At 41.7% G+C, this 23,324-nt stretch overlaps 1 protein-coding gene across 2 annotated transcripts in view; it reads left to right on the forward strand.

Annotated features, from left to right (window-relative positions):
* The first annotated feature begins 724 nt into the window (after positions 1-724).
* The window catches only part of SYTL5 (synaptotagmin like 5), a 212,820-nt gene continuing 190,220 nt past the window's right edge, over positions 725-23,324 (forward strand). For both annotated transcript variants that reach the window (XM_019747829.2, XM_074323685.1), the window contains exon 1: positions 725-1,033. The gene's annotated coding sequence lies outside the window, so the exon portion shown is untranslated. The remainder of the gene's footprint in view (positions 1,034-23,324) is intronic.

The raw sequence follows: 23,324 nt of genomic DNA on the forward strand, positions 1-23,324 counted from the left end.
TGAGGCGGAGAGCCTGGAGACTGCTCTCTGGGGCTCTCTTCCCACATAGGGTATTACTTCTTCTAGAAGTCCTGGCACTCTACGATGCCTTGACTTTCCTAATAAAGTTTGGGTAGGGCCTCAGCTACTCTTCCCAACCAGAGTCAGAATAAGAGGGTGCCCCCTGGTACCAGGGTCCCATCATTCCCGCTGCACTTTCCCAGGACCCTGGAGAATCTCAGGGGAGCGATTCATAGCCACCTCTACTCCAAGAAGGTGGGAGTAATTTGTGCATTGGCTGTGTGGTGAGCAGTAGGACGACCCTGGGCATAAACACCGACTGTGGGAGGGTGTGGGCACTGCCAAATCCAGCTGGCAGGTGGAAAGTGTGTCAGATGGATAGCCCTGGGGGCAAGAAGTCCCTGCAAGGTAAGGGTCCCAGGCGAGGGAAGACCTATGGAAAAGGATACACCTGAGATCTTTCTGGGCTAGGTGGGTTCTGACGTCACCACAAGGGGGAGTTCAAGGGTGGCAGGGTTGGGGGGCAGTGCATCCTGGAGCAGGCTGGCAGAACCTGAGGGAGGGCCTTGGCGATGCTTGTCCAGATGGCATGCAGAAGGTGTTTTGAGCTCAAATGGGAAGCCCAGGGGCAGCGGGTCCTGGGGTGGCGGGGGACAGAGGACAGGAGAGCTCCACGACGAAGACACGGGTCCTACGGCCGCAGGCGGTTGTCTGGAGGGGCGGGCTGTGCTTGGTGCGGCTCTTGCTGGGTGGGCTCTGGCGCCGCCGCCTGGGGGCGTCGGGCAGAGAACCGGGTTGATAGGGGCGGCTGGAGACCGCCTCCCAGCGCGCGGCCCTGTACCTGCGCGGGGCTGGGAGGGAGAGGGGCGCACTGCGCGAGAGGCGGTTGCCCAGCGCGTGAGTCACTCCGCTCCCCTGGGTTAGGAGCGGGACTTCGCCTCCCGCCTGGGTCCGCATTTCATCTCCAGCTTCAGCGAGTCACCCACGAATACTGACTCCCTCCGGAGGCTAGACCAACCGCTTTTCCGTCTGGGTAAGTTTCTCGTCTTTGGATGCCTCGTGCATGGGTGATTCGGCGGGAGGAGGGTCTCCCAATCTGTGTCTCTGCCTGCCTTTGCTTCCTCTCTCTGGTTCTCTCCATTGGAGACAGAAAGTTAGATTTTAAAAACGCAACAGAGAATATCAAATCTATACTCGGACCCCAAACAAGCCAAACTCTGGGGCCGTATTCTTAATTTCCCGGGTACCTTCAAATGTCCGGATGCGGCGTTTATGGGGCTAGGAATGTTTGATTTGTTTGGTGTGTTTCCTTCCTCCCCCACTTTCTTCCTGGGTGATTCTTAGAGGTTGGGGGTTGGGGGGAGCTAGAGGGCTGGGCTGGAACCCTTTGCCAGGGCGGTGTCCTCATTCTCGGCGAGGTGGCAGATGTTTTACTGTAGCCTGAGTTGGGATCTTGGACCAACCCTCCTCAGACCAGGACATGCCAGAGCTGTATATCAATCTCGTCATCATTGACTGAATCAAAATGTTCTAGAGGCACAATTCATGTGAATGTCATGATAATGTTGAAATAATTCCTTGAACTCTGTTGGATATTTTTAATGTATTTCAGGAAAATTATAGATTACTGCTGGTTTTATTTTCTTTATTTTCAGAGGTGCTTCCAAAACTATTATTTTCCTTGCAAGAAAATCAATCAGGACCTATTCTGTTTCTTACAAGGACTTAATAATACAAAGCTACATGTTAGTTTTCCCTTTCCTCTACCAGTTTGTGTGTGCATGTGTGTGCATGTGTGTAGCGTGCACGTCCACTAACTGCCTTTAGAAAAATCAACGTGAGGAGGATGAGTCCCCTTGTCTACCACTAAGCATAAGTGTTTCTGTAACTATTAAAGAGGTACTAATTATTGCTGTCGTTTTTGCTTATAAGTAGCAGAGGAGAGACCCTCCTAGAATGCCTGCATTTGTGGCTAATGTTGACGACTGATGGCTTTATCATCAGTATTGTTTGGTTTGCTGCAGCGTTAACAGGTGGTCTTAATTTACAGCACAGTTCTTTTGCTCTAGGCAAATATCCTTGCTGATATGGTAGGGCAGTACTACTCCCCCTCTTCCCCCTCCCGACCTTGTCTTTATCTCGCTTTGTGGATGAGAGGAAGATGGGTGGGGGAAGCTTTCCTGGCAGTTGATTGAGTCGCCTATCATAAATTGCTCTTTCCTGAATTGTTATTTGGTTTATAGTCTGTGATTATAGAAAAGACCTTCCTCCCACCCCCCGGGAAGAAAATTAATAAAACCTGACATGTTCAGTTTGATCACAGGGATAACTTTTTAGAGTTGTGTGGAAGCTTCCATGATTCTCTTTTCCAAAGCTCTTTCCAGGGAGCACCCCGAACTGAGTTAGGTTTCCCACCTCTCTGGTAACACGACTGCATATTTCCGCGCTTACTGTCTTGTGATTCTTGGGTTACATACCAGTCTCGCTCAAGATAGTAAAATTTCTTGAAAGGCAGAAGTAATGTCTTATTTTTGTATCTCCGGAGCCTACTAACGTGGGTCTGTTCAATGAAGGAATAAATGAATTCAGCAGTCCAGATTTCTTGAACACCATCTGCGCATGCTTTTTCTTCACTCCTGGAAGATAATCCTAATTACAAGACTCTCAATGTGTATCAGAGTACACTGTGTTGTAACTAAATGAGAGTTTGACATATATGGAATATATCTACAGAGGGGGGTGCCAAAAAATGTGTACACCTTATAAGAAAGGAAAAAACTGTATTAAAATTGTAATATTCAATATATACTGATGACAAAAGATGAATACAAGTCACGTTTGACTTCTGTAGTTACAAGAGGTGCTCAAAGTGGTTACCATTAGCGTAATTTTAATACAGTTTTTTCCTTTTTTGAAGTGTGTATATATTTTTTTGGCACCCTCTATATATATTAAATGTGACTTTTTTTCTTCTTCTTCTTCTTTTGTGCATGCAATAGAGAAGCCAAGTAAAAGTGGCTTTAAATAGAGAAGCCTGACGGCAGAGGAGCACTGAAGTTGGTTTAGTGGCCCAGCAATGCCGGGGTTCTGAGTCAGTGCTTTCCCCTCATGGTTTCAAGATGACTGGAACAGCTTAGACATTACATTCTTATCCCATGTTCAAAGGCAGGAAATGGGGTTGAAAGGTGTAGAATAATTTTCCTTATGTAACTTTCTCTTACCAGAGAAGAAATACCTTTCCTCAAAGTTCCTCAACAGACTCTCCCTTGTATCTCATTGGCCAGAGCTGGGCCACATATGTCGCAGTCCTTAGTGGCAAGGGGGTGGGGTGGGAAAGTGAGTTTCTGGCTTTTTAGCTTCTACTGTAGAAAGGAGGCCAGGGAGGAGGTCTCAGAGATGGCTTCGGGGAACTAATCAGCAAGTCTGTTAGACTGTCGTGAAAATGGTTCTATTTTAACCTGTGACTATTAATGAATGGTCCAAGTAAAATTAAATATTAATGTAGCAAAAACACATTCAGAACAGGGTCCCCCTGCAAGGTGTGTGGCATTTTAAGGGTGCTAAATCACTTTTGTAGAGTGTGTTGACTTTTAGAGACTGCAGGTAAAAAAAATATATATATAGATATAGATATAGATATAGATATAGATATAGATAGATATATATATAGATATATAGATATATATACACACACACATATATATTATATATACACACATATATGTGACATATATGTATATATTATATATAATATATACATATATGTAATATGTGTGTGTATATATATATATATATATATGTATACATAATATTACCATGCCAAATAGGATCCGGCTGCTTGTACACTAGTCCAAAAATCTGGAGACAAGATTGGTGGAAAGAAAAGCAGGTTTATTTCAAAATGCCAGCATTAAGGGAATACAGTGGACACCTTGTCATAAAGACTGCCTTCTGGCTCTTAATACTGCCAAAGGTTTTAAGCGCCTGTAAGGAGAGGGCAGAACAAAGGAAAGTTGGTCAGGCAGTTCCTGGGGGAAAAAAGCACTACCCAGAGGCTGGTTTGTGTCAGGGATAGGAGTGGATCTAATGCAGATGTACAATCTTCTTTCAAGTTAAGATCTTGGAGGTTTCCTTGAGGAACCAGGGTCATTGAGCCTGGTATGCATAAGGCCTGGAGTAAACAGAACCATTGAAACTGGTATGCATAGTAAATGTATGGCAAACAGAGTTGTTAAGGTTTGGCCGGAGGGAAGGGCAGCAAAGAAAAAAAAAATTTTCGAAAAGTCCCAAGCCAAACTACAATGTTAAATCAAATTACACTAGAGTTTGAAATCTCAAAATAGAAGATACAGTGCCAGCCTTACAGTAATGTATATATCAATTATATTAAATATGGGTCAAATCGTCCAGTTCCTGGAACAGAATACACATTCAGTAAGTCGTTATCCTGTGAGTAGACTACAGGAATACCTTGGAGATATTGTGGGTTCAATTCCAAACCACCTCAGTAAAGCGAGTATCACAATAAAGTGAATCATAATCATTTTGCTGGTGGAGGGTTTTGCCTTCAATTTGTAAAAACGGCAACATCTGTGAAGCTCAGTAAAGTGAAGCTCAATAAAGCAAGGTCTGCCTGTATTGAGTTTGGGAGCTTCACAACTACACAAGGACTAGTGAAAGGGTTTAGCAAGAAAAAGCGCGTTACTGGTTTGGCACCTATGCCGGTTTACACAACCTTAGAGTCTCTCATTTGGATCCGAGGAACCTGGAGGGCAACTTAACAGGAGGGACAAGAACATAAGCAGAGGTAGTGGGTACTGACAGTTTAGGTCAACAGATTTTCTTTAGGGGCCTTCTCTATACCTGTACTGTGGAAACCATACTACAAAAAAATGTTCAAGATGATACCTAGTGTGTACACACACACACACACACACACACACACACACGATGCATGAAGCAAAGAGAGCATATATTACTGCCAGCTTTCTTGAGTCCTTCCTGGTATGAGTCCTGAAAACTACACAAAATTTGGGGACATAATGATGGGAGATCAGTGGTTCTCAAACTGTGTTGCACTTTTCAAATCACCTGGAGAGCTTTTTAAAAATCCATATATGTATGGGCTGATTGCCCAGACTACTTAAACTAGGAACCTCTGGGAATGGGACCCAGGTATCAGGATTTTTAAAACTCCCCAGACGATTCCAATATGCACCTTAGTTTGGGAACTGTATTAGTTTGCTCAGGCTGTCATAACAAAGTACCACAGACTAGGTGACTTAAATAACAGAAATTGATTTTTCTCACAGTTCTGGATGCTAGAAGTCCAAGATCAAGGTGTCAGCAGGGTTGGCTTATTCTGACTGCTCTTTCCTTGGCTTGTACATGGTTGCCTTCTCGCTGTTTTCACATGGTCTTTTGTCTACATGTCTGTGTACTGTGTAGTTTTGTCTCATGAGGACAGCAGCTGTGATGGATTAGGGCCCAGCCATATGACTTTGCCTTAATAACTTTGCCTTAATTACCACTATAAATGCCCTATCGCCAAGTATAGTCAAATTCTGAGGTACTTGGGGTTAGAATTTCAACATATGAATTTGGGGAGGGGACACAATTCAGCCCATACCAGAAACCACTGGACAAGTACAGCACTTCTCAAACTTTAATGTGCATCCAAGTCACCTGAATATCTTTTTGTAATTCAGATTCCCCATTCAGTAAGTCTGGATGGGGCGTGAGATTCCATAGTTCTAACAAACTCCAGGTAATGTGAGTGCTGCCAATCCATAGATAATAATTTAAGTAGCACGGTTCTGTTTAGACCAGTGGTCCTGAAGCTCTAGCAGGCATTAGAATCACCTGGAAAGCTCGGTAAAAATAAATTGTTGGGTCCTGGCCTCAGAATGTCTGATTCAGTGGATTTGGAATAGGGCCCAAGAATTCGCATTTCTAACAAGTCCCCGGGTGATAGTGAAGCTATTGGTCTAGGGACAGTACTTTGTGAACCACATCTCTGACATTTTGACACTGGTGTTGGGTGAGTCTAGTTCATTACATATACCATTGTATGTGAAGTTTATCTGCACTGTTTGCTATAGTAATTGCCGATCATGTTGCCAAGCTTAATTTTTCTGCTCACAGGACAAAGGATGAGGAAATGGGAGAAAGCTGCGTTGAGATCTCTTTTACTCTCTTACACAAATTGATGTGAATGAATGTGGAGCCTACACGTCAGCCCATTTGTCTCTATTCATGTTTCTTCTACAATCGCAGTTAAATTACAGCTTGTTCTTATATGAGCTGAAAGACAATTTTAAGAGACTAGTTGCTTGCTTCCCATATGTGAATTGTTTTTGAAGGATTAACTTATCAAGATTATACAATCTCAAATATCTCAAAACACATTAAATTAATCATGTTTTTATTTCTGTTTGAGACCAACAGTGAGCTACATCAAACAATATTCGCTCCAAAATAACTGGAGATAGGAAAATAGTTGGCCTGCTATTTGAGTTAAGTTAGTAAAATTCACATTCTGTGGATGTTATTACTCATGGGAGTAAAACAAGAGACGGCCTGTAAATGTGAAACCAAATGGTTTAGAATAATCCAAAACTTTAAGCTAGTGAACTGGGTATAATCTTAAGAATTGATTTGTATTTTATAAAATATAAATCTATCAAAAATAATAATAGATTTTTTTTTTTTGTTTGACTGTGGTGTGCTGGTCACTACTCTAGTAAGTACCTCATTTAATCCTTGTAACAAACCTATAATATACCAGGTGTGTCAGCTATCTATTGCCATAATAATGCTGCATAACTACCAGCCACAGAGTCTCAGCATATGACAGTACGCATTTATTATTCATGTATCTAGGGTCAGCTAGGGGTTGGCTAGAATGTCTTGCTGATCTTGGCTGGGATTGCTCACATATTTTGGTGTTAACCTGGATATCGACCGATCTAAGTGAGCCATGGAGTAACTGGTATGCGTAGGCTCTGTTTCACATGTTTCTCACCCAACAGCAGGCAAACCAAGTCATGTTCTGCAGTATCAGAGGATGTAAAAGAGAACAAAGGCCTAGAGTCATGACTGTCATATCATCACTTCCACCTTATTCTTTTGTCCAAAGCAAGCCACATGGTCATACCAAGTCAGAGTGGGAGGGCCCTATAAAGTTATATGGCAAAAGGCATGGATGCACTGAGGGGTGAAGAATAGGGGCCATTTTTTGCAATCTGTCATGGAGGAAAAAAGAAAGTTGAGAGACATTAAGTAACTTGTTCAGATCACAGTACTTATGAGAGATGAAGTCAAGACTCAAAAGCAACTTTGATGCCAAAGCTTAACATGTTTTCCTTTATACCATATGATTTTTCTACTTTTTATTGTACCCTGTTTAGAGAATAACTATGTCAACAAAAGGTATATGGTCAGCCTGGAGGATAAAAAATTATCCTTGTATATTAAGTCACAATTGAGATTTTATACACACACGTGTATATATACATTATTATGTTATATCTTTCTATTTGCTCAATTTAAAACATTTTATGTTTTTAATTTTTATTAATGTTCTCTATTGTGTCTATATGAAACAACTGAAATTTTTCCGTTTTAAACTTAAAAATGGATTCAACCTGTAATCCAGTAAATCTTTTAAACAAAGATAAAAGCAGATTTCTTGCTGCCCCATTTTCTCTGGGGCTGTTATCAAAAGAATGGGTCCTGCTTAAGTATTACCCTCACTGAGGACTTTTCCAAAGTTATGCTAGGTATATAGGACCTCTATTCAGAATGGATTTGCCAATGCCATAAGTGTTTACCCTCAAGGTTTTCGTACGTTTTCCACGTTCCTGGTGAACTTTCCAGCAATTGGTACTGCACCTTCCAGCACTGCCCAGGGGACAGGTTACCTGTCACGTTTCTGGCCTGATCATATGACCCACCACATTAGACAAGCTCAGTTGTAGAGATGGATGCGACAGGCTGTTACAGCCCAATTCCATTAAACATTTGAATTGTGTAACGAATTCTGTTTCTCCTGATTTCATGCTCAGCAATCAGCCTTATGATTTCCCATGTTCATTGCCTTCTGGGAGAGAACAGCCTGGTCAAGCTGTCTGGTCTGCCCAGAAGTTATATTTCTCATTGTCAATGGCTAAGCTACTACTCTGGCCCTAAACACTTAAGAGTGTTGTGAATGTGAGTCAGCATCCAGCACCTTCAAGCCTAATAAATGCAGAGCCACTGATAAGATCAGTTATCTGAGGTTGTACTGCTCAATGCTAGGCCTGGTGATGATGAGTCACCAAAGTGAATTAATGTTAGCTAGCATTTATTAATCATTTTCTGCATACCAGGCACTGTGCAGTTTTATTTACATGATCTCATTTAGTCCTCATAACAACTTTGTGAGGTAGTACTTTTATCTCCATTTTACAGATAGGAAGACTGAGGTATAGATTAAAAACTTGCTCCCAAATGGCTACTTGGGCAGAGACTTCTAGTTGCCACCCAGTATCTTTTTTCACCTTTTCCCTTTAGTGACAGAATTCAGTTTTATTTGGGTGGCGATTCATCCAGTGAACAGTCTGTTACCCAGCATCTCTTACATCCAGGTGTGATCTGTCGTGTGGGAGACCCTGCTCACTGCGCCATTTGTCATGCGAGGTGACCTGCGGGGTCTCTAGTCCTGCTCCCCACATAAGAACGCAGGATATGGCTAGGCCAGAAAGGAGCCATAGGTAGGGGAGTCATACCACTATAGTCTCACTGGAGGCTGGAGTCACACGACCTGCAACCTGCTGTCCGCTTCTCTGCCTGCCAATCACCCGACTCACTGACTCACCAACGCAGCCGCGGCAGTTCTATCGGGCTAATTGGCTGACTGGTTACAGCTGACGGCCAATTAGCCACAGCTGATGACCATCTACTACCCGAGCCAGCACCTTTCCACGTGAGGCTGAGAACCTGGAAACTGCTCTCTGGGACTCTGTCCCCACATATCCTATGACTGAGTTCTGCCAGTGAAAGATAATTGTATTGTACGGGACTTCTAGAAAGCCTGCTTCAAGAGTTGACTTGGCTGGAAGAAGGGCCCTTTTGTACCTCCTGGTTCCTCAGGCTGCTAGCCTGGAATGGAGGCCTGATGCCCTTGGACTATGGAGTGACCTCTTGGATGTACAGCAGCATTGAAGTTGTTAGAACAGAAAGGTAGAAGAAGGGATTTGGGTCTGTGATGACACCATAGAGCCGCTGTGCCACTTTCATTCCAGAGATCTTTACTGCTTCCTGAACATATTAGTGTTGTCTTAGAAGAGAAGAAAGGTAGGGATGGCTATTGGGTAGCCAGTGGACAGTGTTTACACTCTATGTGCCAAGTGCCTAATATTTGAACTGTGATAGATGTGTACTTGAGTTCTAACTCTGCCACTTACTGGCTATGTGTTTTGGGCACATCTTGTGCATCACTGTACATCCTTTCACCCACCTTTTAGTCAAGTCATTGATCCAGTAACCAGTTTCAGGTGGGTATAACTGGATAGTACCTTGCCATAACCTCGCATTGAATATTTCACTTTCCACCCCACGACTTCTTTGATGTTTCAACACAGAAGCCTGTTGGAACCTCCTGGAACCTCCTGGCACCCACACATGTGTATTATGGAATGTGAGAGAGTTAAAGGCCCAAGAGACCATCCTTGACTAATGTGGGGTGGGAGCCAGGGATACAGGTTCCTCTTTTCCATCCTTGGCCACATAATTCTGAACTGCATTTTAGTATTGTTTCCTCCTGAGAGGTTCTCAGAGGGTCTAAGCATGATTCAGCCCCAGTTGCCTAAAGTTGTGGCCAACCTAAAAATATACTTTGTATTGATTTATTGATTTTTCTTCTTTTCCCATTCCCTTTCCTCAATTCGTTAATTGTATTCCCTGGAATTAATCCTCCCCACCTCTGCGCGCGCGCGCACACGCACACACACACACACACACACACACACAAAAGAATAGAAAAAGAAAAAAACTGCTTGCACACAAACCCTTTTCCCAGGCTCTGTGTTTAAGGGAGAACTCAGTTTAAGACATTGAAAAACCTTGAATTAAGCTGTATTGGTAAAACTTTGGCACTTGCTGACACTTTATACCCCTTATATAGTGAAGCACTTTACTATTTGTAGTGTACAAAGATGACAATACTTTAGGAAATCTGGTCATATCAAGTATTGGTGTGGACGAGGATCAGTAAGAATTGATATACCTTGTTGATGGGAGTACAAATTTGGGAAAAACATTTTGGAAAAGAAAACGTGGCACTATCCTGTGAAATTGAACATCCACATACCGTATGACCTAGCAGTTTTATCTCTAGATATAACCCTTAGAGAAATTATTCTGCATGTGGACCAGCAACTCTCCTTAGAGGTGTCCTTTGCAACATGGTTCATAATACAAAAATACTGGAATAACCTAATTGTTCATTGATGTGAAAATAGAGAAACTAAAGACTTTGATATTTATTATTTCACAATAAAATAAGATTAATTAACTGCTGTTATATGCAAGAACATAGATGCATATTAGAAACAAAATATTGAGTGAAAAACTAAGTCACCAAAGACTTCATGCAGTTGGGCATAATTTTTCTAAGCCCTGAACCAAACAATACTAAACAGTACACTAAGGAATCATACGTACGTGATAAACTATAAAGCAAGGAAAATCCAGGATTCAGGCTAGTGCTTTCCTCTGATGGGGAGACAGGGATGGGATAAGGTAGGAAGATAACAACAGATGCCCTAGCACTGGTAATGTTCTAGGTCTTGAATTGGGTGATGGGGTCATTGAGGCTCATCTATTGTTATTCTTTATAATTTATTTAAATGCAATATAGGTTCTTTTGTATATGTAATATCAGATATTATATAACAATTTTTAAAAGATGAAACCACCATCAATAAAGATGCTGTCCTAATAAAACATGGCTTCGGTGAAAGCCTACTCTAGCCCTCATTCTGAACTAATGGCTCTGAGTCAATGTGACGTATTTTCATCATGTTATGTATTTTTTCCCTTTGCGTTTCCAAGTGTATTGTAATCAATTAGAATGGCAGTGTACAAGGTTCAGTTTTCCTTATGACTCTTAAGGGTCACGTCCTCAGTATATTTAGAAAAGAACAGTTTGCTGTGTCCTCTCTGCTACAGTGTCCGTCCACCTGCCTGTGGTTCCTGTATGTCCTGAGGCTTCTCACTTCTCTCTGCTATGCACCATCCAGCTGCCATTTTACTGCTAGTCTCAGCACAGCCCTCATGGGCTATAGTCCCTCTTGTTTCTATGCTCTTTGCCTGTAAGTGTTTGTGCCTGAGCTTGCACACACACACATTGGGAGGTAGTAGAATGGTAGGGAGTAGTGAAGCTATTAACATGACATTTCTCTTTATAGTTTCAAACCTAGTCCTATCTTTCTTTGACAATGCTACCACACAAAGCTGTAAAGTTTTACCAGATTTTAAACTCTAGGCCAGGGTTTATAACCTTTAAAATACTTTTGTGCCACAGACCCTTTGATGAAGCCTATGACCTCCTTATCAGAATAGTGGTTTAAATACATACAATCAAACACACTGGATTACAAAGGAAGCAAGTTATACTGAAATACAATTATCAGAATATTTAAGAAAACAAATTTGTGATATGGTAATATATGTACTTCTTTATTAACTTATTAAACAACACGATTTTTTAAAAATTTATTGGGGTGACAATTGTTAGTAAAGTTACATAGATTTCAGGTGTACAATTCTGTATTACATCATCTATAAATCCCATTGTGTGTTCACCACCCAGAGTCAGTTCTCCTTCCATCACCATATATTTGATCCCCCTTACCCTCATCTCCCACCCCCCACCCCCCACCCCCCTTACCCTCTGGTAACCACTAAACTATTGTCTGTGTCTATGAGTTTCTGTTTCTCATTTGTTTGTCTTGTTCTTTTGTTGTTTTTGGTTTATATACCACATATCAGTGAAATCATATGGTTCTCTGCTTTTTCTGTCTGACTTATTTCGCTTAGCATCATACTCTCAAGATCCATCCATGTTGTCACAAATGGTCCTATTTCATCTTTTCTTACCGCCGAATAGTATTCCATTGTGTATATCTACCACAACTTCTTTATCCATTCATCTATCTATCGGAGGACATTTTGGTTGTTTCCATGTCTTGGCCACCGTAAACAAAGCTGCAATGAACATTGGAGCACACGTGTCTTTATGGATAAATGTTTTCAGATTTTTTGGGTAGATACCCAGGAGAGGGATTGCTGGGCCATATGGCAATTCTATTCGTAATTTTTTGAGGAACCTCCACACTGCCTTCCACAACTGCTGCACCAGTCTGCATTCCCACCAACAGTGTATGAGGGTTCCTTTTTCTCCACAGCCTCTCCAACACTTGTCACTATTTGTCTTGTTGATGATAGCCATTCTGACTGGGGTGAGGTGATATCTCATTGTGGTTTTGATTTGCATTTCTCTGATAATTAGTGATGTTGAGCATTTTTTCATATGTCTATTTGCCATTTAAACAACAAGATTTAGTGGTGGGTCTAATGACCACCCAAATTTTAAAGTAGAAATGAGCATCAAGGATATTTCACAATATCTGCAGTAACTGTAACGTGATATGAAAAACTACCTATGATTTCTATTGGTGACAAAGTCACAGATGCTAAAATACTATTGCAGTTTGTTGCCTACATTCATATTTGAAGGAAGTGCTAAATTTCAGTTATAGATTAGTAAACATAAGGATGTATTGTTTTTCCCATCCAAGTTCATGGACCCTTTAAATTCTATCCATATACACTTGGGGTCCATAGACCCCCACCTCCAGAAGCTTGCCCTAAGCAAAACAAAAGAAATTACAACAGATGAAGGAAATAATTTTAAAATGAATACCCAATGTTATCTAAACTACAGTCCATAAGAAAAGCACTTATTTCTCATACTTCATGGGATGCAGGCGTGTGTGGGGGGTGGGGCTAGGACATTGCAATTCCCATTTTTACCTCATAGACCTCTTTGAGAGGACCTTACTCTTCAATGTCCTATAGACAAGTCTCTATACTTCCTTCAGGAAATCTTGCCTCCTCAGAGGAGTAGGTCTTACTTTTGTATTTATCAGTCTCCCTTCTCTATTCTGTTTTCTCCACTAAGAGCCGTTCACCTTCAGATAACTCTCTAATGACTCCCACATAACAACGCAGCGTGGGCTTTGGCTTCCTGAGTCTCTTCTTTGAGGCCTCTCCACTGTGGTAAGTTGTTGTGAGCAGAACACATTCACCCCTCCTACCTCTCCAGTAAAAACACTTATTCTCAAAGATAACCCAGTCTTAGAACATAAGGAAAAAGAAGCATTTTCCCGACTGCCTCCTAAATTAAAAGGCTGCTCAAGTGTGTAGCGTAGCTTGTATTGTACAATTATTGTGTAGATAGTTCTTTATTCATCCCACAGCTCCTTTCAAATGGGCTCATTAGTGAGTTATAGACTTTTTTTTTTTAAAGTGTGTTTTTCCAGGACCCATCAGCTTCAAGTCGAGTAGTTGTTTCGATCCAGTTGTGGAGGGCACAGCTCACAGTGGCCCATGCAGGGATGGAACCCGCAACCTTGTTGTTAAGAACACCACGCTCTAACCAACTGAGCTAACTGGCCGGCCACACCTAGACTTTTTTTAAGGTCCAAGGTTTTTTTTATTGTGATTCATGAAAGCCCATAAAAAAGCCATCAAAATTATCATGAAAGTTGTGAGTGATAAGCTTTTTGGGATTTTTATGTGGAAAGGTGTCAAGGTTTCAGCTCCATTTCATGAATCAAGAAAACTTCATTTAGTATCCACTAGCTTTATAGCTTTTGTTCATTTTACTCTTACCACTGACTATTTTTGTTTGTTTATTTTATTGAGGTGAAATTCACATAACATAAAATTAACTATTTTAATGTGAACGATTCACTGGCATTTAGTATAGTTACAATGTTGTGCAACTGTTACTAACTCTACCTAGTTCCAAAACATTTTCATCACTCCAAAAGGAAATCCCTTAGCCATTTAGCATCACTCCCTTCCTCTCCTCTCCCCCTAAGCCCTTGGCAACCACCAGTGTGCTTATAGAGATAGCTATTCTGGACATTTCATATAAGTAGAATTGTACAACATGTGACCTTACTTTTGGCTTCTTCATTTAGGGTAATGTTCATCCTCATTGTTCCATTGTGTGGATAGTCCACATTCTGTTTATCCATTCATCTAGTAATGGACACTTGGTTTGTTCCCACCTTTTGGTTACTGTGAATGCTGCTGCAAACATTTGTATACTAGCAAATGTTTGAACAGTTGTTTTCTTTTTTGGTTTAATTTTTTAAGATTTCTATTAAAATACAGCCAACATATAATATTATATTAGATTCAGGTGTATACCACAGTTGTTCAACATTTATATACGTAAAGAAGTGATCACCATAAGTCCAGCAACCATCTGACACTGTACCACGCTATGACAGTACTATTGACTATATTCCCTACACTGTACATTACATCCCCATGATTTATTTGTTTATATCTGGAAATTTGGACCTCTTATTTCCCTGCACCTTTTTCTCAACCTTTATAATTTTTCAATTACAGTTGACACACAATATTATATTAATTTCAGGTGTGCAGCATAGCAATTAGACATTTATATAATTTAAGAAGTGATCCCCTGACTGGTCTAGTACCCACCTGGCACTATACATAGTTATGACTATATTATTGACTATATTCCCTATGCTTTACTTTACATCCCCATGACTATTTTGTAACTACCAATTTGTACTTCTTAAATCCTTTCACCTTTTTACCTAGCCATCCACACCCCCTCCCCTCTATCACCCCAACAAACCTAGTACCCATCTGACACCATACATAATTATTACAATATTGTTGACTATATTCCTTATGCTATACCCTACATCCCCATGACTGCTGGGTAACAACCAATTTGTACTTCTTAATCCCTTCCTCTTTTACACCTACCTACAACTCCCCTCCCACCTGGCAACCATCAAAGTGTTCTCTGTATCTATGAGTTTGTTTATATTTCGTTTATTTATTTTGTTCTTTAGATTCCACTTATACATGAAATCATATGACATTTGTCTTTCTCTGTGTAACTTACTACACTCAGTACGATACTCTCTAGGTCCATCCATGTTGTTGCAGATGGCAAGGTTTCATTATTTTTTTGTGGCTCAGTGATATTCCATTGTATATACGAGGTCTGACCATTAAGTTCGCGAACTTGTTGCAATGATGTTACTAACCTTTTTTGATATCAGAAGGATTATTCATTATGAATTTGTACCAACTGGACAAACAGTTAACCAAGTGTACTATTTGAAAGTGCTGAAAAGGCTACATGAAAAAGTTAGATGACCTGAACTTTTCACCAACAATTCATGGCTCTTGCATCACGACAATGTACCAACTCACACGGCACTGTCTGTGAGGGAGTTTTTAGCCAGTAAACAAATAACTGTATTGGAACACCCTCTCTACTCACCTGATCTGGCCCCCAATGACTTCTTTCTTAACCCAAAGAGAAAGGAAATGTTGAGAGGAAGACATTTTGATAACATGCAGGACGTCAAGGATAATATGACGACAGCTCTGATGGCCATTCCAGAAAAAGAGTTCCAAAATTGCTTTGAAGGGTGGACTAGGCACTGGTGTCAGTACATAGCTTCCCAAGGGGAGTACTTCAAAGGTGACCATAGTGATATTCAGCAGTGAGGTATGTAGCACTTTTTCTAGGATGAGTCTGTGAACTTAATTGTTGGACCTCTTCTTTACCCATTCATCCATTCAGGGCTACCCAGGTTGCCTTCATATCTTGGCTATTGTAAATAATGCTGCAATGAACATATTGATGTACATGATCCCTCGAAGTAGTATTTTGGGATTCTTCAGATACATACCCAAAAGTGGGATTGCTTAGGCCTTAATTTGTCTCTTGTTACAGCCTTTGTTTTAAAGTCTACTTTGCCTAGTATAAAAGTATTGCTATCCCAACTTTTTTGTTTGTTTCCATTTTCATGAACTATCCTTTTTTATCCCTTTACTTTCAGTCTGTGTCTTTCAATCTGAAGTGAGTCTCTTGTAAGCAAGACCCTCTCTAAGGGTCTTGTGTTCTTATTCATTCAGCCACCCTTTCGATTGGAGCATTTAACCCATTTAAATGGAAACTAATTTTTAAAAGAATTTTTTTTTCATTGGCCAACATTGGCTTCTAAAGAGTACTTTCTTTTTCTTCTTCTTTTTATAAAAAATTTTATTGGGGAATATTGAGGAACAGTGCCTTTCTCCAGGGCCCATCAGCTGCAAGTCGTTGCCCTTCAATCTGGTTGTGGAGGGTGCAGCTCAGCTCCAAGTCCAGTTGTCATTTTCAGTCTTTAGTTGCAGGGGGCACAGCCCACCATTCCATGGCAGGAATTGAACCAGCAACCTTGTTGTTGAGAGCTTGTGCTCTAACCAACTGAGCCATCCAGCCACCCCTCCATCAGCTCAGTCACAGCTCGTTGTCTACAATCTGGTTGTGGAGGGCACAGCTCAGCTCCAAGTCTAGTCGCCGTTTTCAAGCTTTAGTTGCAGGGAACGCAGCCCACCATCCCATGGCGGGAATCTAACCGGCAACCCTGTTGTTCATAGCTTGTGTTCTAACCAACTGAGCCATCTGGCTGCTCCGGAAACTTGTTGTTGATAAGTATGTAGTTATTGCCATTTTATTCTGTGTTTTATTTTTTCATCTTAAAGAAGTCCCTCTAAGATTCCTTGTAATCCTGGTTTGGTGGTGACGAACTCCTTTAGGATTTTCTCGTCTGGGAAGCTCTTTATCTGTCCTTTGATTTTAAATGATAGCCTGCTGGGTAGAGTAGTTTTGGTTATAGATCCTTGCTTTTCATCACTTTGAATATTTTATGTGAATCCCTTTGGGCCTATAAAGTTTCTGTTGAGAAATCAGCTGATAATCTTATGGCCATTCCAGAAAAATAATATTTTATGTGAATCCCTTTGGGCCTGCAGAGTTTCTGTTGAGAAATCAGCTGATAATCAATGTGTTCTTCATTTCAGTTATTGTGTTCTTTATTTCTGATTGGTTCTTTTTTATGTTTTCTATCTCCATTTTTATGTTTCCTATCTCTATTTATTATTGGGGAAGGGGAACAGGACTTTATTGGGGAACAGTGTGTACTTCCAGGACTTTTCTCCAAGTCAAGTTGTTGTCCTTTCAATCTTAGTTGTGGAGGGTGCCGCTCAGCTTCAAGTTGTTGTCCTTTCAGTCTTAGTTGTGGAGGGCGCAGCTCAGCTCCAGGTCCAGTTGCCATTGCTAGTTGCAGGGGGCGCAGCCCACCATCCCTTACAGGAGTCGAGGAGTTGAACCCGCAATCTTGTTGTCGAGAGCCCACACTCCAACCAACTGAGCCATCTGGCCACCGGGAGCTGATCAGCAGCTCATTGACTTCATTCTAGTTGTGGAGGGCGCAGCTCACTGGCCCATTTGGGAATCGAACCAGCAGCCCCGTTGCCTAGAGCTCACGCTCTAACCAACTGAGCCACCTGTCCCCGCCTCCTATCTCTTTCATGAAGTTCTCCCTGAGATCACTGAGCATCTTCATAGCCAGTGTTTTGAGCTCTGCATCTGGTAGATGGCTTGTCTCCATTTTGTTTAGTTCTTTTTCTGGAGTTTTGTTCTGTTCTTTTGTTTGGAACATGTTTCTTTGTCTCCCCATTTTGGCTGCCTCCCTGTGTTTGTTTCTATGTATTAGGTAGGGCTGCTATATCTCCTGGTCTTAGTAGAGTGACCTTATGTAATAGGTGTCCTGTGGGCCCAGTGGTGCAGGCTCCTTGGTCACCAGAGCCTGGTGCTTGAGCTGTGTCCCTGTGTTGGTCGTGTGTGCTCTTGTTGCAGTTGACCCTTGGTTGCTGTTTGCATGTCAGTGGGAGGGATTGACCCTCAGGCTCATTGGTTGTGAGGACTGCCTGTAACTACAGTTGGGGAGCTGTTATGAAGGGGCTGACCCTATAGAGCCGGATTCTCTTTAGCAGGGTTCTGGTGCCTGCCCAGTTTGCCCTTTGCGTGTGTTGTCTGCAGGTGCAGCTGGGTGTTTCTGTGGCATGGTCTGAAGCTGTCCATTGGGTGTGCCAGCCCCGGCGTCTCTTGGGAGGGGACTTGCTGAAGGCCAAGTTCAGCTGCACCCTGTGCCCTGCCTGGGGCCACCTGGCATGACCCACAAAGCAATCCACAGGTGGTCGCAGCCTGTCCTGTGCTTGGGGGTGCCTTGAGAGGCCAAGCTGCAAACCAAGGCTGGCTGTCGTTAGTGCCAGGCATAGGGCTACTCAGTCTGTGATACCGCACATGCTGAAGTCAGATGTTGCTTCTTTGGATTTTGTGAACCTGGGAGAGACTTTGGGAAATTCTGCAGCATGAGCCAAGGCAGGTGGTTTGTTTGGAAAGTGCACTGGAAGCTGCTTGGGTGTGCTGGAAGTTGGGGGGGTTGGGGTCTCAGAATCACTAGTTCAGGGTGAAGGTGTTAGCCACATTGATGGAGACTGAGATATGTTGGCTGCCTGCCTGCGTCTGCAGGCCAGGAGAGGGGAGGGCTCAACAAAGATATGATGGCTTTTGCCAGCACTTCTGTCTGGGAGAAAGCTGTTTCTCCAGTCCTTGCCATGAAGCCAGATAACTCAGCTTCTCTCTGTATGTCCCTGACACTTTTCAAGATGCTGCCCCACGGCTGGAGCTCAGAGTGAGTGAGTCCATCAGTGAGTAAGTCCATGCGCGGTCCCTTTAAGAGGAGCACCTGAGAGTGCAGCTTCCCTCAGTCACAATCTCTGCTGGTTTTCACAACCAGAAATCATGGGGACTTCTCTCTCTGACACTGGGCTGGGGAGCCTGGTGTGTGGCTGGGACCCCTTGCTCCTCTGGGGGGCACCTCCACAGCCAAGATATCCCTCCTGATTTTTAATGGTCACACACCTGTGTGGGACCTGCCCGCTCTGCCTTTCTGCCCCCCCACCAGTCTTGAGTGGTTTCTTCTGTATGTCCTTAGTTACAGGACGTCTGTTCAGCTAGACTTCAGGTTATTCTCAATGATGGTTGTTCTATAGTTGTATTTTTGTTGAAGTCAGAGGATACAAGCACAGCATTTACCTACTCTGCCATTTTCACTGTAGACCTTTTAATGTCAGTTCTCTGAGCTACACAAACACCTGGCTCCAGTTTGAAATTTCTGTTTGTATGAGATAGATTAAGTACTTAGTGTCATTTGTAGCCCCCAGAATACCTACTGATTAAGTGAGTTGTTGATGGATTTATTATTTTAACTATTTTTCTAGAATTAATAAATTTTAATAAATTTTATTTTTTCAAACAGTTTTAACTTACAGAAAAATTGTGAAGACAGTAAAGAGGGTTCCCATACATCTACACTGAAATTCCACTATGGTACATTTGTTACAGTTAATGAACCAATATCGATGTGTTATCATTAACTAAAGTCCATACTTTATTCAGATATCATTCATTTTTCCCTAATATCCTTTTTCTGTTTCACAATCCCATCCAGGATACCACATTATATTTTGTCATCATGTTTTCTCAGCCTCCTCTTGACTGTGAAAGTTTCTCAGACTTGTCCTGATTTATGATGATTTTGATAGTTTTGAGGAGTACTGGTTAGATGTTTTTATAGAATGTCTCTCAATTGGGATTTGTCTGGTGTTTTATCTCATGACTTGACTGAGGTTATATGTTTTGCGGATGAAGACTGCAAAGGTGAAGTGCCATTCTCACCACATCATATCAAGTGTACATACTGTCCACATTTCTTGCCACTGTTGATGTTGACCTTGATTACCAGGCTGAGCTGGTGTTTGTCAGGTTTCTCCACTGCAAACTTACTAATTTCCCCCTTTTACATACTGTCCTCTTTGGAAGGAAGTCACTATGTGCAGCCTGCATTTAAGATATGGGAAGTTATGTTCCATCTTCTTGAGGGTGGAATATCTATGTAAATTATTTGGAGTTCTGCACAGAAGAATTGTCTCTCCTATTTACTTTTTTACTCAATAATTTATATCAGTGTGAACTCATGGAAATAAATTTTTAATCAAATAGTCCCAATCTTATTTATGGCCAGTGGCATGAATTTCTATATCAAACTATGGCTGGCCCAAAGTTTCTAAGCACTAAAAAGAGTAAAACCAATGGTTACATGTGGATTTTGTTTCACTATTTATCTGTCTATATTTCAATTGTTTTTGTCAAAATTTGGTTTAATTTTTAACCAAAAGAATTCAGTAACATGGTAAAAAACTCAACCATCAAAGAGCACAGAGTGAAAATTAGAACTACTTTCCACCCTACACCCTTGGATCCCTCTTTAGAGGCATCCCTTCTTAACTGTTACTGATAATTTTCCAGAAAATTTCAATGCATACATTAGCATATGCCTATCGTTTTTCTTTAGACTCTAAAGAAAAGGTTTCAGAGAGGGACAACAGGGTAATGAAAGATAAATAATAAAGGGGAGGGCAGGAGCAGACCAAAGGTGGTTAGGTCAGTCATAGAATTCTTAATCACTATATTTACTTGGAAAACAATTCATTTTTCTTTTTAAAATTTTTGTTGGGGAACAGTGTGTTTTTCCAGGACTCATCAGCTCCAAGTCAAGTCGTTTTTTGTTGTTTATTTTTTTCAGTCTAGTTGTGGAGGGCACAGCGCACTCGCCCATGTGGGAATTGAACCGGCGACCTGGGTGTTATGAGTGCTGTTCTCTAACCAACTAAGCCAATTGTCTGCCCACCGGCAGCTCAGCTCCAAGTCAAGCTGTTGTTTTCACTCTAGTTATGGAGGGCCCAGCTTACTGGCCCATGTGGGAATCAAACTGGTGATGTTGGTGTTATGAGCACTGCGGTCTAACCATCTGAGCCAACCGGCCACCCGACAATTCATTTTTCCAAGGTTTTCTTCTGGTGGAGTTTTGCCACATCTGTGCATTTTAACCCTTGATTCTCAAGCAGTGTGGCTATATCAGTCAAGTTTCTTAGTTGAAAACAACCAAACCCTTTCTGCTTAGTTTAAGCAGAAGGGTTTATTTGGAGGTATCAGGTGGTAGGTTGTTTCTGGGCCCAATTTTCCCTACCTTTGCCCATGCCTTTTGGACACATGACATGGCAGTTTTCCTTAATAAAGGAGAATATTTCTGTGTCCCTTGATTCTGAGGTTGACCATGAGACTTGCTTTGACCAATGAAATGTTGGTAGATGTGCTGCATGGAGAGACCTGAAAAGCATTTTGCACGTTTATATTTTGTTCCTGCTCCCGTGTCATTTGCAAGAGAACATGCCAAGGCAAGCCTGCTGGAGGATATGACACCTGTGAAACAGAGCCACGTCATTCCAGTAATTCCAGCTGAAGCTATTCTGGATTGGCTCACAGCCAGCTGACCCCACATACTCAAGCAAGCCCAGCCCTGCCTGCCTAACCCTGCAGACTCATGAACTAAATAAATGCTTATTTTGTATTTCGCTGAAATTTTGGGTTTGTTATGCAGCATTATTGTGTTCATGAATAACTGATACAGGTAATTTCCAGCATCCCTGGGAGGGCCAGAGAGCCTGGTTTGGATGTTACTCGGCCAGGATAACTGCCAACTCCACCACAGGACATTTCTAGCAGAAACTTCATTCCTGCGGCCTCCTAGTACTCAGCACCTGAGATGCTACAGAGTAGAAATAATGTTCACCAGCTTTTCCAGAGGAACCAAATGCTTCCCCAACTCATTGCATACAAGAATCACCAATATTCCTCACACGGTTTACTTCCTCATTTTAGTCCTCCTGTGGATGCATCTGACTGGTAGGCTCTAAATCACACCTGGAACCTTAGCTGTGGAGGCATCTGGAAGACGTGTTTTTCAGCTTTCTAACCTCTGCAGTACAAGAGGACCTGCTAAAAGGGGTTTGGAGTAAGTGTGAATTGGTCATTCCAGTACCTACCACAGAGGCATAGACAAAACTTCCTGATTCCCTGATTGTCTGTCATCTCTGCGTAGGAACAGTCAAGGTGTTGACACTCCGAGGACTTGAAACCTGGACCCTTTAATTGCTCTAATGCAAACTTGCGAAGGGCAGTCTTAGCTCTAGCAAAGCAGTTTGGTTCGATATTGTTGACTGGAAATACTCCCTGCCTTTTCCTCCTTGGCATCTGGCAGAGTGAGTAGCATGAGAATAATTCCAGGTGAAACAACACTTTAATTACACTGGACACTTCAAGCAAGGAGTTTCATTCCCATTTCACTTTTTCTGTAATGAATAAAAAGCCACAACAAGCAAAGGTATATAGAAAAGCAGACTTGCACTCATGCTCTTATGTGGAAAAGATATAAAGGAAGAAATACATCTGTGTCTCTGTCCAACCCCTACACATATATGTCAATTCCTTTGACCTAAGTACATTAAATACTCAAAGGATTATAGCATTAGCCTGAACGATTTTAAGTTCACCCTTCCCCTTTAACCTGACTCCCACCACAAGCTAGAATGGCAATCTGAAGTGTCTGGTCTGGGTCACGTGGCAGTTACTGATTGATAGAAGACATTTCCACCAAATGAACAGGCTTTGGGTGTAGGAGTATTTATTTGTAGACTGCCATTTGTGAACTTGGCCATATGAAATCTTTATTTGTTCTTCTTTATCCTCTGAAGACCTTGTTCCCACTGTATATTTACTGAAACATTTTGGTGACCTTTTTTGTGTGCTTTAATTTAATAGGCAAAGCCATTAAATTAATAGGCTGTTGCTAATACTGCAAACACTGAAAAAGATTGCATTTGTGCAGTATTTTAAGTGGTGAATTTTAGTTTATCTGGGTGAAAAATTAAGTATTCATCTATCTAGCTAATATCTGGATCCTTGACTGGTTACCAGTAAAAGTAGGAGCAAACCCATCTGAATATATATGTATATATGTGCTTCAGAACAGCAGATAGTCTGTAAACATTCCCAACTGTGGCAACGTGACCAAAACATTTACTTGGTAGATCAAAAGGTATTCTGATATTGCCAACACACTACTTGGCCCATATAAATTTGTACATTGTTATTTGGTTTAATATCTCTTGCATGTTGATGGAAAATCTAAGTGGAAAATAATAACCCACTAATAATAACTCAGCTAACCAGGAGTTTGTGGTAGCCACTAATTATTATTGTTATT

This window comes from Rhinolophus sinicus, chromosome X (genome assembly GCF_036562045.2).
Source record: "Rhinolophus sinicus isolate RSC01 chromosome X, ASM3656204v1, whole genome shotgun sequence".
Classification (NCBI taxonomy): domain Eukaryota; kingdom Metazoa; phylum Chordata; class Mammalia; order Chiroptera; family Rhinolophidae; genus Rhinolophus; species Rhinolophus sinicus.